Here is a 12,104-nt window from a genome sequence, read left to right on the forward strand (position 1 = left end):
TCGTGTTTTAAAGTTTCAGCCATAGTTATAACAGCGAAAAAACTGTCAAGTTTTCGCGACTAAACCACTGCATTTATCTCGGTGAAATGTGGTATAGAGACAGCTTGATATCTGAGAAGAGATGATACTTTAGAAAGAAAGAAAAAAAAAGCAGATTGACACCGGAGAGGGTGGCAATGAAAGTACTAGATCCCCACAGCTGCTATTCAACAGAAATCTTTCCAGGTATTTCGATATGTACTTTGTTACACATTAGTCTCTGCAGTAATTTTTACGTCATACTCAGAAGGGAATCCTGGATTTATACTACAAAAAGTGATATAATCACGATTTCAAAAGCGATGGCAGTTATTTTATTCATGAAGTTGATGTTGGTTAGAATGGGAAAATGATTATAAAGGCGGGTGTTGACATCGATAGGCGATCAACAAGCCTACACTCCAAATAATCCATCTATGTTTGCAGGTGGTTGGAGAAAAATATGGAAACACCACAAAACATGTGGCACTACCGTGTTTAATACGGAGTAGGAAAAGCTCTGGCGTTCAGAATTGTTTTACAGTCCTCTCGGAATGGTTAAATACAGGTCTTGTGTGGTTTTTCAAGTAAAGCATACACCACTCTTCCAGCAAATTAGTGACAAGTTCAGGTACCGATGATGGAGGTGCGTAGCGATCACGCAATCTTTCGTCTAAAATGGGCCACAAAGGCTCAGTAATGTGGAGGCAGGGGACTGTGGTGGCCAGAGCTTGTAACCTCCCCCCCCCCTCCCCCCCACTTATCGACCTCATTGACAGTGAAAAATTAAACCGCGTGTACCTAATGGAAATTTGGGAAAAGCAATCGTCACCGAAGTTAATCTGTCGCTAAAGAGGGACGAAGGATTACATCTAAATGAAAGGATAAATGCAAATTAAATTGGTGGAAATCAATTTTGAAAAAGGGTAAAGTTAATAAAGATAGTAAATGTGCGGTCGTTACGTTAACAATTAACTGGCGTTAACAATTAACTGGCGTTAATTAGATATTTGAGATTTGGGGAAAATTACGGTCCCCAGTCGTATGGACAACTACTATAATAAATGAAAAAAATAGGTTAATGCATATACAATTAGCACTAAAAGCGTGGCAACTGAAGGTTGACACGTGTTGTGTGAAAACTGAATGTTTGTCAGAAGTTATAAATTTCGCTGCACTCTGACTTAATTTAGCAAAAGAATTAATAAAACCGGAAAATTGAAAGTTAATTTAGTGACTGAAATTAATAGTGAACCTTGTTTCTGAAGCACTACGAAATAAAATAAAATAAGGTTAGTCTTGGGCTACCTCAACAATCATCTCAAAAGCAACTTGAATCTACGCAATTTGGAAATAAGAGATTTAACTTTGAACTTCAATTAAATGATTCTGAACAATTAACAATAGTAAAATTCAGTACGTACCAAGCTGAGCTGCAGTCACAGGTAAGCTAAAATAGGTAACAAAACTCGCACTCTTAATTTGTGCTTTTGTAATCTAAATATTGTAGCCAGCTATGAATACTTTAACTGAACTTTCAAATTAAAGCAGTGAAATGGAGTGATATTACTTTAATGCTAGCGTTTGAATTTCAACGACACTCGGGTTCATTCCGGAAAAGGAAGGTACCCTGATTGGTAATGCAATTGGGACATTGAGCAAAGTTGCTGTATTTTTGTGATGCAACAGTTTGGAAAGCTGAGGTCTGCTATACAGTTCTAAAACTTTACCTGCTTGCAGTCTTCCTTGTTGGTTGATTGAAGGTTTGAAGTCGTCGATCGAGGAGGTGGCGACAGTCACTCATTGTCGGCCGTCGCTGTTGCAGAAGCTGGATGCTGGCGCGCCTTCTTCTCGACACGGTCACCAGGCGAAACGGGCTCTTGATGTGCGCCAGCTAATGCTTCCCGTCCGCGACACCGTGTCAGAAACTATCATACCAAGTCGAGCGCAATTACATGCTGCCAAACCCCGAAAGCCCGGCAACTCGCGGGAGCATCACGCAACACACCTGCTCCACCGCCCTACTCCAGCCAGACTGCTCTGCCCGCGCAGAGTTAGCACTACCAAAGATCCTAAACACTTTGGTTCTCCACACGACCTATCGATGTAATCATTCGATAGCATAGTTTTTCCTAGGCAAGACCCAGCGTAAAAACCAATTATACATCGACATAATGCATAAATATGTATATACAAATCGTAAAACAATTACAATATATAGAGACACAGAAATGTCATATCTTCAGGTAACAAAATAAGGAAAAAATTTATAGTACAATAGATGGAAATAGGAGGATATGCATTTCCGGCGTTACAAGGTGATGATGCAATTCATTCTTGAGCTCACAAAACCAGTGCACCATGTGAATAGGGGCTCCGTCATCTTGCAACACAGTACCGTGGGATGGAACCGTTGAACCAAAATGATCACGTAATCCTTGGCTGTAACGCCTCCTTGCAGAGAAACCATGAGGTCTGTGGAGTATCACGATATGTCTGCCCAAACCAACGCCAAACCTCACCCATGTTTAACTCTTGGGACATAAACCTTCCTCCATAGTCGAGGTTTTATGGTTTCGACACCACGTTCTCCCGTTCAGAGCATTGGCATCACTTATGTATGTTTCGGAATTCCTGCTGTTCTACAGGACTCTTGCAGCTGTTGTCCCTTTACTTTTCGTCCAACTACTCTTCGGTGAACGTACGTCACGATCATTCAACACAAACTGTCGTCCGCGTTGTGACTTAGCCGGTGGCTTCTTCCACTTTCCCTATTTGCTGTAAAATCTTCGACATGGTGCCTCTTGAAACAAGAGTCACTTCGGTTGCTTTGGTTAAAAAAGCACCTCACCATAAAGCAACGAAAATGAACTGAACTTGGACATAATGCACGCACAACTACATAGCATGTTCGGACCACGACTGACACTTCCAAGGCACTGAGAACGTTGTACAGGTGCAGCGCAACCTGTTTTCTTTTTTTTGTTTTCTTTATAAGAATATTTATTTCCAAATCTTAATAATTATACAATTTTAGCCCCCTACCTTATATGATTAGTGGGCCCAGATGATGATACAATGGTTACAATTGCAGCTAATCTAAAGTTATATTTAAGTAACTAGTTAGTAAGTGAGCTACAGGATAATTGCAATGGGCAAAGTTAGTTGATTTGATTGTATGTGAATTAATTAACCTATCTATTGACTAGTTACTAATGCTTACAGCGTTACATATGTGTCAGTCCAAAGTATAAACCTACTTATAGAGCCTTGCTCATTGAGCTAAACCCAATAAGCTTGCCCCCCTGACCCTGGGCAGGCCAAGACGTTAGTCACTGCAGGTTCCTAGAAATAGTACCTTAAAATAAGTGCTACAACTAAACCTATCCTAAAGTCAAGTTCGGTGCATTGTCCATGATCGGTAAAGTTGCACCCCACTCCCCCGAACGCGGCGGATTTCCAGACTGTAGAAGTCGGCCTGTCCGCGCTCAGGCGGTATGGGAATAGGGTACCAGACTCTATAGGTGTTTAAATAATTCTCACATTCTTGCTAATTCAAGTCTCTCAGATATTCCTTTAAAACTTTTTGCGATACCACGTTTGCCAGTTTGTTAATGGTCTGAAAGGTGTCGTGTTGTCTAAGTAAGCTGTATGTGTCGTGGTGTGGCAGTTGGTCACGTAACATTGAAGCTACATACAACTTTGGTAAACATTTTTGGAAAACAGCGATCAAGTAATTGTTATATTTTGACTAAAGTTCAGTCTTGATCACACCATTTATGTTTTAATATCATTAAAACATAAGTGGTGCGATCAAGACTGAACTTTAGTCAAAATATAATTGAAGCTACATCATTGAAAAGGGGGCACTCGTAGACGTCATGGTCAGGAGTACCCTCCGGAGCACCACAGTCACACGCGGGTGTAGCCTTTTTCCCGAATCGACATAAATATGTCGCGTAGGGTCCATGACCAGTGAGAAAGTGAAATAGTCCCCGGTTTGGTTCGAAGTATGTCATTCCCATCCGTTCCCTAATATCCGGAAGAAGATCAAAAGTTCTACGTCCGGTTTCTTCAGCTTCCCAGGATTCTTGCCATAACTGGTCTCCTCTGAATCTGATCTCAACCCTGTTCCCAGCCCTGCTGCCTAAAATCTCTTCTGTTTTCTCTATGTTCCCCTTCTTTGCCCAGTACCAAACGGCCTGTTCCCGAATTTTGATGTCCAGGGGGCAGAGCCCCTTTATGACTAACGGGGCTGCCCCCGGCGTAGTCCTGTATGCCCCGACTGATCTCACTATCATATTTCTCTGGACTGTTCTCACTGTCATCGCAGGCACCACCCTCGTGAGTCTGTGTGGCCAGACTCCCGAGCCGTAACGCACTATTGATGTGAGTATACTATTGTGGTATAATTTGATGAGATGTGGTGGGAGATCAAATCTTCTGTGTCCAATGGAAATGAGGTTATTGAGTACTTGCAGGGCTCTTTGAGTTACGGTGTCAATGTGCTTTCCGAAGGACCACCTTTCATCAATGATGATTCCGAGGTAGCGAGTCTCTCGTCGCCGGAGAACTGGTGAGCCCTCAATCCTGACGGTTGGATTACGAATTAACTGTCCTTTCAGAAGAAGGTAGGTGGACTTTCCTGGTGAAATTTTCATCTTTGTACTTCGGCACCAAAGTTGTATTTCTATTGCACTTTCTATCTTGGGCTCTATATCTTCTCGACTACGGCCGCCGACCAGTAGGAGGGGGTCATCTGCGTAGCCTATCACCTCTAGCACTTCATTACTTTGCTGTAATTCTTCTAGTAAAGGTTCCATATGGATGTCCCAGAACAGGGGACCTAGGACAGAGCCCTGGGGACATCCTTTAGTAATAGTTTTTCTCACTCTTGTGCTAGAGGATGATAGCCAGACCACCCGATCCTCGCAATAGCCCCTCAGAACTCATATAGCGGCCCTGGACACTCCTTCTCCCGTAAACAGGAGAAGAGCGAAGGCCACCACCGGTTGTCAAAGGCGCCACTCATGTCTACCATGATGCCGACAACGTACTTGTACGAGGTAGAGCCACAGACCTCGGCTGCCAGGGCGATTGCATCAGATGCCGACCTCCCAGGCCTGAAGCCGAACTGCCTGCTGCTCATCCCGCACAGCACTCGGTGTGCAGCCAGTCTGTAAGTAAGTAGTCTTTCTAGGATCTTCCCAAGCGGGTCGAGCAGGCAGATTGGTCTATAAGATTTCGTTTCTGCTGGGTCTTTGTCGGGTCCCAACTTAATTATCACATTTGCTGTTGTCCAAATTCGTGGGAACTTTCTCTGCCTAAGGCATTCGTTATAAAGGTGAATTAGTGGCGCAACCATCTGTGGGGTCACGAATTGCACCACCTCAGCCACAATGCCGTCCGACCCGGGAGCTTTCCCTCCCTTTAGAGATTTTATATGGGCAGCTACCTCCTCTTCAAAGAAGGGGTAGACTGCCGTTGCATTTTCATATTCTTTGCTGTTGTTGTTCATCGGTCTCCCCATCTGCAGTGTCGTCAGGCAACAGGGACTGGACGAGGACCCCAGCAGTCTCCTGCCAAGACTCCGTCATCCCGCCCCCGTGCCCGACGGTCGACAGCTCCATAGGAGAGCGGACTTTTTCACGGACTAGCTTATAGGGGACACCCCATGTGTCCAAGGCTAGTTGATTTAGGACAAAGTGTTCCCAGCTTTTGGATCTTACTTCGTGCAGTTCTTTTTGTAACCAGTCTTTAGCTTCCCGGTACAGCTGCAACCACCTTTGTCTTTCCAGCCAGACGACACTGCGCTGGTCGTGCCTCCTGAGCCTTATGACTGGCGCTTCTCCTCCAGTTCGGCTGACCATGGTGGCGGAGAGGCCGCCATGGCCTTCCTCCTAGTAGGTACAGCAGCTTTCACCACTCGAGTTACCACGTTCACCAGTTCCTCGGCTCTTTTGTCCACGTCGATGTCCTGGTGTCTGTCACCTTCTGGCAGTGCAGGAATGTCGCACTCCCTTGCTAGTCGTTCCCAGTCGGCCCTTTTGTAGTTGTATTGCACCTCCCACCCCATGGCCCAGCGGCTCTCCTTTTCTCCTATGGTGAAGGTAATGAGATTGTGGTCGCTAGTGGTGGCGTTCTCTGCTACCTTACATTGCTGAATGAGGTTGACTGCATTAGGCGTGACCAGGGTCACATTAATATTTGTTTCTTGACCACCTCCCGCCACATAGGTCGGAGGGTTGCCCGTCTTGTTGGCCACCACTAGTTGCAAGGCCATGATGACCTCTTCTAACTTCTCTCCATTTGGGTCCCTGGTGCTGCTGTACCATAGGGGCGATTTAGCATTGATATCAGCATTTATCATTACTCTCCGCCCCTGCAACGCCGTGACCACTGTGGTTAGATGTCCCAGATGTCTCTCGATACCGTCTCCATACTGAAAGTACATGTTGATGATAATGATCGCTCCCGTTGGAGACTGCAGCTCCACGACGTTGCAGTGGCTGGCTGTGAATTGTGACAGTGTTGTAGCCCTCAGGAGTATATTGGTTATTATAATTGCCGCTCTTGGGTCCTCTCCTCTACTTACAATTTGCCAAGTCGCAGCTGCGAAAGCTATTTTCCCAGTTAGGGAATACGGCTCCTGCAGACAGAGCACATCTAGTCTCCTCTCTTCCACTTCCTTACGTAGCTCCTGCATCACCAGTCTGCTGTTGTGAGTGTTGAGTTGGCCAATGGTAATTTTCGTCATTTATGGAAAGTACGTATGAATTCTGTCATTTGGCCAGGTCTTGCTCCAGTCGAACGTAATACGTCCATTTGCCAAAACTGCTTGTTCATAAATGTAGTCAAGGTCGAATTTTTCTCCTCGTCTTTCAAAGACTTTTTTAAGTAAGTCTCGCAGGGTTCCAAAGTCGGCGGGGAGATTCACTGACTTGAACTGTATCCTTTCCACAGCCTCCATTACCGAGAAGGTGACTTCCCTACTATTTTCATGTCCCACCTGGACCACGTGTCTCAAGGCAGTGGTCAGGGTAGTCAGCTGCTCTAGTCTCGCTAATTGCATAGTGAATTCAATGTTGGAATAGACTCTGATTGGGTCAACTGGTGGCAATCTGACAACAGAGTGAGTTTTTCACTAGAACTGGTTACTGTGTTTTCTTGAACTGGTTTCTGCTGAGTTCTATTCTCTTCTGTCTTTGAGATTGCCAAAGCCTTTGTTACAGGATGCCGTTGCCGTTGATCTTTAGTCGGCCTCGTCTCCCGGCTTGGGTGTTGTAGCTGTGAAAGGGAGCTCTGTCCATTGTGAGTCAGTTTGAGTGCTAGTGCCGGTGGTTTCCATGGTGGCGCCCGTAAGTGACCTCAAGAATTGCTTGAAAGCACTTGCCCTCACGGCATCCCCCCTCCTTTTGCTCGGGGATTTTCTCTTAGGCATCCTGTTAGCCTTAGCTTAATCAGCCATAATCTAATCTTGATATTAATCTTTGTTCTAATAATCTGTAGGTGGGGCAGTAGCGTCCGGTGGTTCCGCAGCTCGCCCACCGACCTCGCCCCTAGGTCAAGGGCACTCTCGAGCTGCTGGGTACGGCGCACCGTCTCCAGTGCACTGGCCCCCTCGGTGGCTCCGTCATCGACGATGTCACGCGACGCACCTCGGCAACTGCGCCCCGCACTCCGGAGAGGCGGATGCACCTCTCGCCCTTCGCCGTCTACTTGCCCGAGCTTCCACCTCTCGGCCAAGGACCCACTCCTACTCAGGTGGCGGGCCGGTCACCCAGTCGTTCGGCGGTCTGGACCCGGCTAACCAGGCCCATGCGATGTCACCATCTCCTGGGTTTGGCAGAACACGCCCCGGTTACCCAGGGGCGCGGCGAAGCACCCTTGCCGACTCGCGCCGCGATCCCACGCCGACAAACGAGATCGCCGGCGTGCAGAGCACCTGCTGGTCTGTGCCCTGCGAACAGAAAGAGGCTGGTGTTCGGTCCCACGACACAGCTCCCCCTGTGCCACGCACCCTTCGCCTTCGCATCGGGTTGGGTCGCAGCTCTCCCTTTTGTCGCAAGGCAGAATGCCGAGCTTAACATCTGGCACCACGGGAAGGCGGTGTTTGCATATTTTTGTCCAATGCTTATAGAGTGAAGAATAAATAAAAACTTTCTTAACATGTAACTGGTCTACATTGGTCGGAGACTCACGGCACGAAATTCTTCGTTACAGACAGCCGACCAAATTTATCTGCCTAGGCCGCCAGTAGTTTTACTGGCTGCCGACAGGAGTTTAAATGAAATATTTGCTTAGGGCATTTTGGCCGGGAGTACTATTCCACACGCACATTTCCGAGCGGAGAAAATCGCATAGCCTATGCGGAATCGAATCTGGGGCCACAAGATGGAGCCAGCTACTCTCAACCACAAGGCCATGAGTTACTGACCCGGAAGACTTTAACTCTACTAAAAGCCAGCACGGATCATTCCAGCGCCGCAATGTTGGTATCACACGACAACGCACAAAGTGATTCGTCTGTTTATAAATTTTCCACTTCGCGGAAAATCTCATTATCCAGGACATCGGATACTATCTGCGTAACGCATGAAACGCTATTGTTTCGACAAACTGCTCTGAGCGAAGAGAACAGAGAACGCCGAGGGCCGTGGCGAGGAGCAAACCACCAGACAGCTCAGTTCATTTTCTCTTGCTGGCAGTGTGGTCGGTCTTCTGACTCACGCATAACCGCCAGCATACAGCGCGCAAATAAACTGTTTGACGTGCGTAGCTGGTATCAGCCTTCGGCGCCTCACCTGTCGATGCCTAGCGAGTGCCCAGTTGAAATATCGTGCGTGGGAGTAAAGAACGACGGACTGCACTCCCGAGAAAAACAATTTCTTATGCCGGAAAAATAGCAAGGCGGAGCGAGCCGACGTTTTACTATGAATGCAACGGATATGAGTTTTGTTTGTTATCCGTCCCCTACACCGTCCTCTCATTTGGACGACGGCGAGGAACAGTCGTGAGAAGCGGCTGCTGTCTCCACCACTTCTTCCTCACCCTCGCAGCTGATGTCAGCGGCCCATGACGTGCTCCTAATCATAAGAAGCTGCCTTTCTGGTGGTCGCCTGGGCCGGGAAGTCTCACGAGCTGCTCCGTGGCTGCTTTCGCGGAGGCGAAGTAGTTCAGTCTCCGGTACTCAAAAACGTCGGCGGGAAAGAGATCTATCAGTGGCACGGCTGCTATCAAACGTACGTGCAATGCCTTTCCCATTGAAATTTGGACGAACTGTTAGGTTTCACTTACTTATTGTTTCACTTATTTGTTATCCCACATTGTACTCACATCGCGATCTGGAGTATGTTCCAGTTTACTTGTATAGTATGTCCAGGCTCCCTGCCTTTCGCAGCTTATCGACTTGAAGAGGTACGATACTCTTATTCATGACTTCAGACACTGGAAGATTCCTTTGCTTACTCTGAAGAATTACAGTGATACATCTATTAGCGTAATTATCTTCCTATTCCATCCCGTGATTACACCAGGGACTAAAATCGATTGTTTACTCTAAGACCTACAGCAATTTGACAAATAAATGATAGCCACACGCCGTTTGCTTAAGTATTTACTTCTCGACAGACAGTGATACCCGAAATCATTGGAATGCTTCAACACCACGATTCCTGGCCGTTGTGACCGAGCGGTTCCAGACGCTTCAGTCCGGAACCGCACGACTGCTACGGTCGCAGGTTCGAATCCTGCCTCGGGAATGGACGAGTCTGATGTCCTTAGGTCAGTTAGGTTTAAGTAGTTCTAAGTTCTACGGGACTAATGACCTCAGATGTTAAGTTCCGTAGTGCTCAGAGCCATTTGAACCACTACACCACGATTATACACTAAGTGCAGAGATACAGTTTTTAAAATCCTTAACTGACGATACTGTCAAGCTTTCGTAGGGGAGTATGTATGAGAATGCGCCTGGTCCTAGCGCGAGCTTTTCAACTACATGAACAGTGTGTTTATTTGTAATCCATAACTTCCCTAACACTAGCTCGTAGCCGTACGTATTATATCGTGTTAGTGGACTATAGGCACACAATAAACCTGCATTTTCTCTCTCGTGGAATCGCGCAGCCTATGCTACCGGAATATGTGCTAGCTAATATTCAACTCTAGGTGGCGCTGCTCCTATACGATACCGTGTACGGTTCATTAATTTTGACCTGAATGTCGGTGATAATGCTTGTCTGTTGGATAGAGCTAATGGGCAACAAATGTGTGTGTCAGGTAGCAAGTGAACGTATCGTCACGTAGCTGAAAATATTCTAACAGTATTCTGCTCCTGTTGTATTCTCGTAAACAGAAACCGTTCTTGAATACGACATGATAGCAGTATTCAAATGTTATCTCGGTTTTTGTAGTGATTGGATCAGTCACGGTGCCGGCCGCTGTTACCGAGCAGTTCTAGGCGCTTCAGTCCACAACCACCCCCTGCGGGTCCGGGGATTAGAATAGGTCCGAGGTATTCCTGCCTGTCGTAAGAGGCGACTAAAAGGAGTCCATCCCCCTCACGGGGGTAGTTAGCGCCTGCGTCCGGAGACGGACGGTTTCACGACCTATAATCGTGGTCTCTTTGGTTTTTCACTTCTCGTTTCTTCCTTCCTTTTGTTGGTTCCTTTCCTTGCTCTTCTCCACTTCACTGTCTTCCTTACTCTTTCCCTTGACTTCTCCTTGCCTTCTCATTGCCTTCTCATTGCCTTTTTCTCCTTGCCTTCTCATTGCCTTTTTCTCCTTGCCTTCTCATTGCCTTTTTCTCCTTTCCTTCTCATTGCCTTCTTCTCCTTGCCTTCTCATTGCCTTCTTCTCCTTGCCTTCTCTGGTCTCCGCCTCGGCGTTTGAGACAGTCTGTCCTCTTTCTCCCTCTCTCTCTCTTCTTTTTCCTCTTCTTCCTTCCTCCCTGTGCGTGTCTGAAGGCCGACCCACGCGTTCGCACGCGTAGCCGGTGACGGGGTAACGCGTAAGTCCCCGCCCTGGGTAGACATGTAAGGCACGCGCGTACCCCCTGGTAAAGGCCAGGCCCGGGGAGGGGTGATTGCCTGAGCTGATACCTTCTGACCATGCCGATTGGTCCCTCCGTCTGTTTCTCGGGAGGTGTGACCTGAGGTGTAAACATTCACCTAAGGCGGGAGTGCCCTCTGAGAGGGTCCCCACAAGGAAGGAGCGCGCCATCGGAGACGCTGGCAATCATGGGGGATTCCTCCGCAATGGATTCTACTCCATCGCTTTCGACTTCGACCCAAAAACGGAAACGTGACCAGCCAACAGTGACAAAAGTACTACCGCCTGCCCCACAGTTCCTCGTAGTTTCTCGATCTGAGGACGGAAAGGATTTTTCCTCTGTCAACCCTTTCGTCATTCAGAAGGGCGTAGATGCCATAGCCGGATCTGTCAAATCCTGTACCAGGTTGCGTAACGGCACCTTATTACTAGAAACTGAGAATGCCTTTCAGGCACAAAAACTGCTTCGGGCCACCCTCCTGTACACGTTCCCTGTCCGGGTGGAGGCCCACCGAACTTTGAATTCGTCTCGTGGTGTGGTCTATACTGGCTCCCTCGACGGATTGACTGACGAGGAGCTTCAATCATTCCTCGCTGAGCAGGGCGTGACGGCTGTCCATAGGGTCATGAAAAAGGTCAACAATGACCTTGTACCGACCCGGACAATTTTCTTGACCTTCGATAGTGTTAAGCTGCCATCGCGCATCAAGGCGGGCTACGCCCCTATATCCCGACACCTACGCGCTGCTACCAGTGTCAGCGTTTCAATCACACTCGACAGTCTTGTTCCAATGCGGCTAAATGTGTCACCTGTGGCAGGGATGCCCATGAGGGTGACTGTCCACCTCCGTCTCCTCGTTGTGTGAACTGTCAGGGTGACCATGCAGCATCCTCCCGCGACTGTCCTGTCTATAAGGAAGAACGCTGTATCCAGGAAATTCGGGTCAAAGAGAAAGTGTCCACCTCGGCTGCTCGCAAGCTATTGGCTAGTAGGAAGCCCACGCTGCTCCCAGCGGGGAAATACAGTACTGTCCTCG

This window comes from Schistocerca americana, chromosome 5 (genome assembly GCF_021461395.2).
Source record: "Schistocerca americana isolate TAMUIC-IGC-003095 chromosome 5, iqSchAmer2.1, whole genome shotgun sequence".
In the NCBI taxonomy this organism is placed as follows: Eukaryota; Metazoa; Arthropoda; class Insecta; order Orthoptera; family Acrididae; genus Schistocerca; species Schistocerca americana.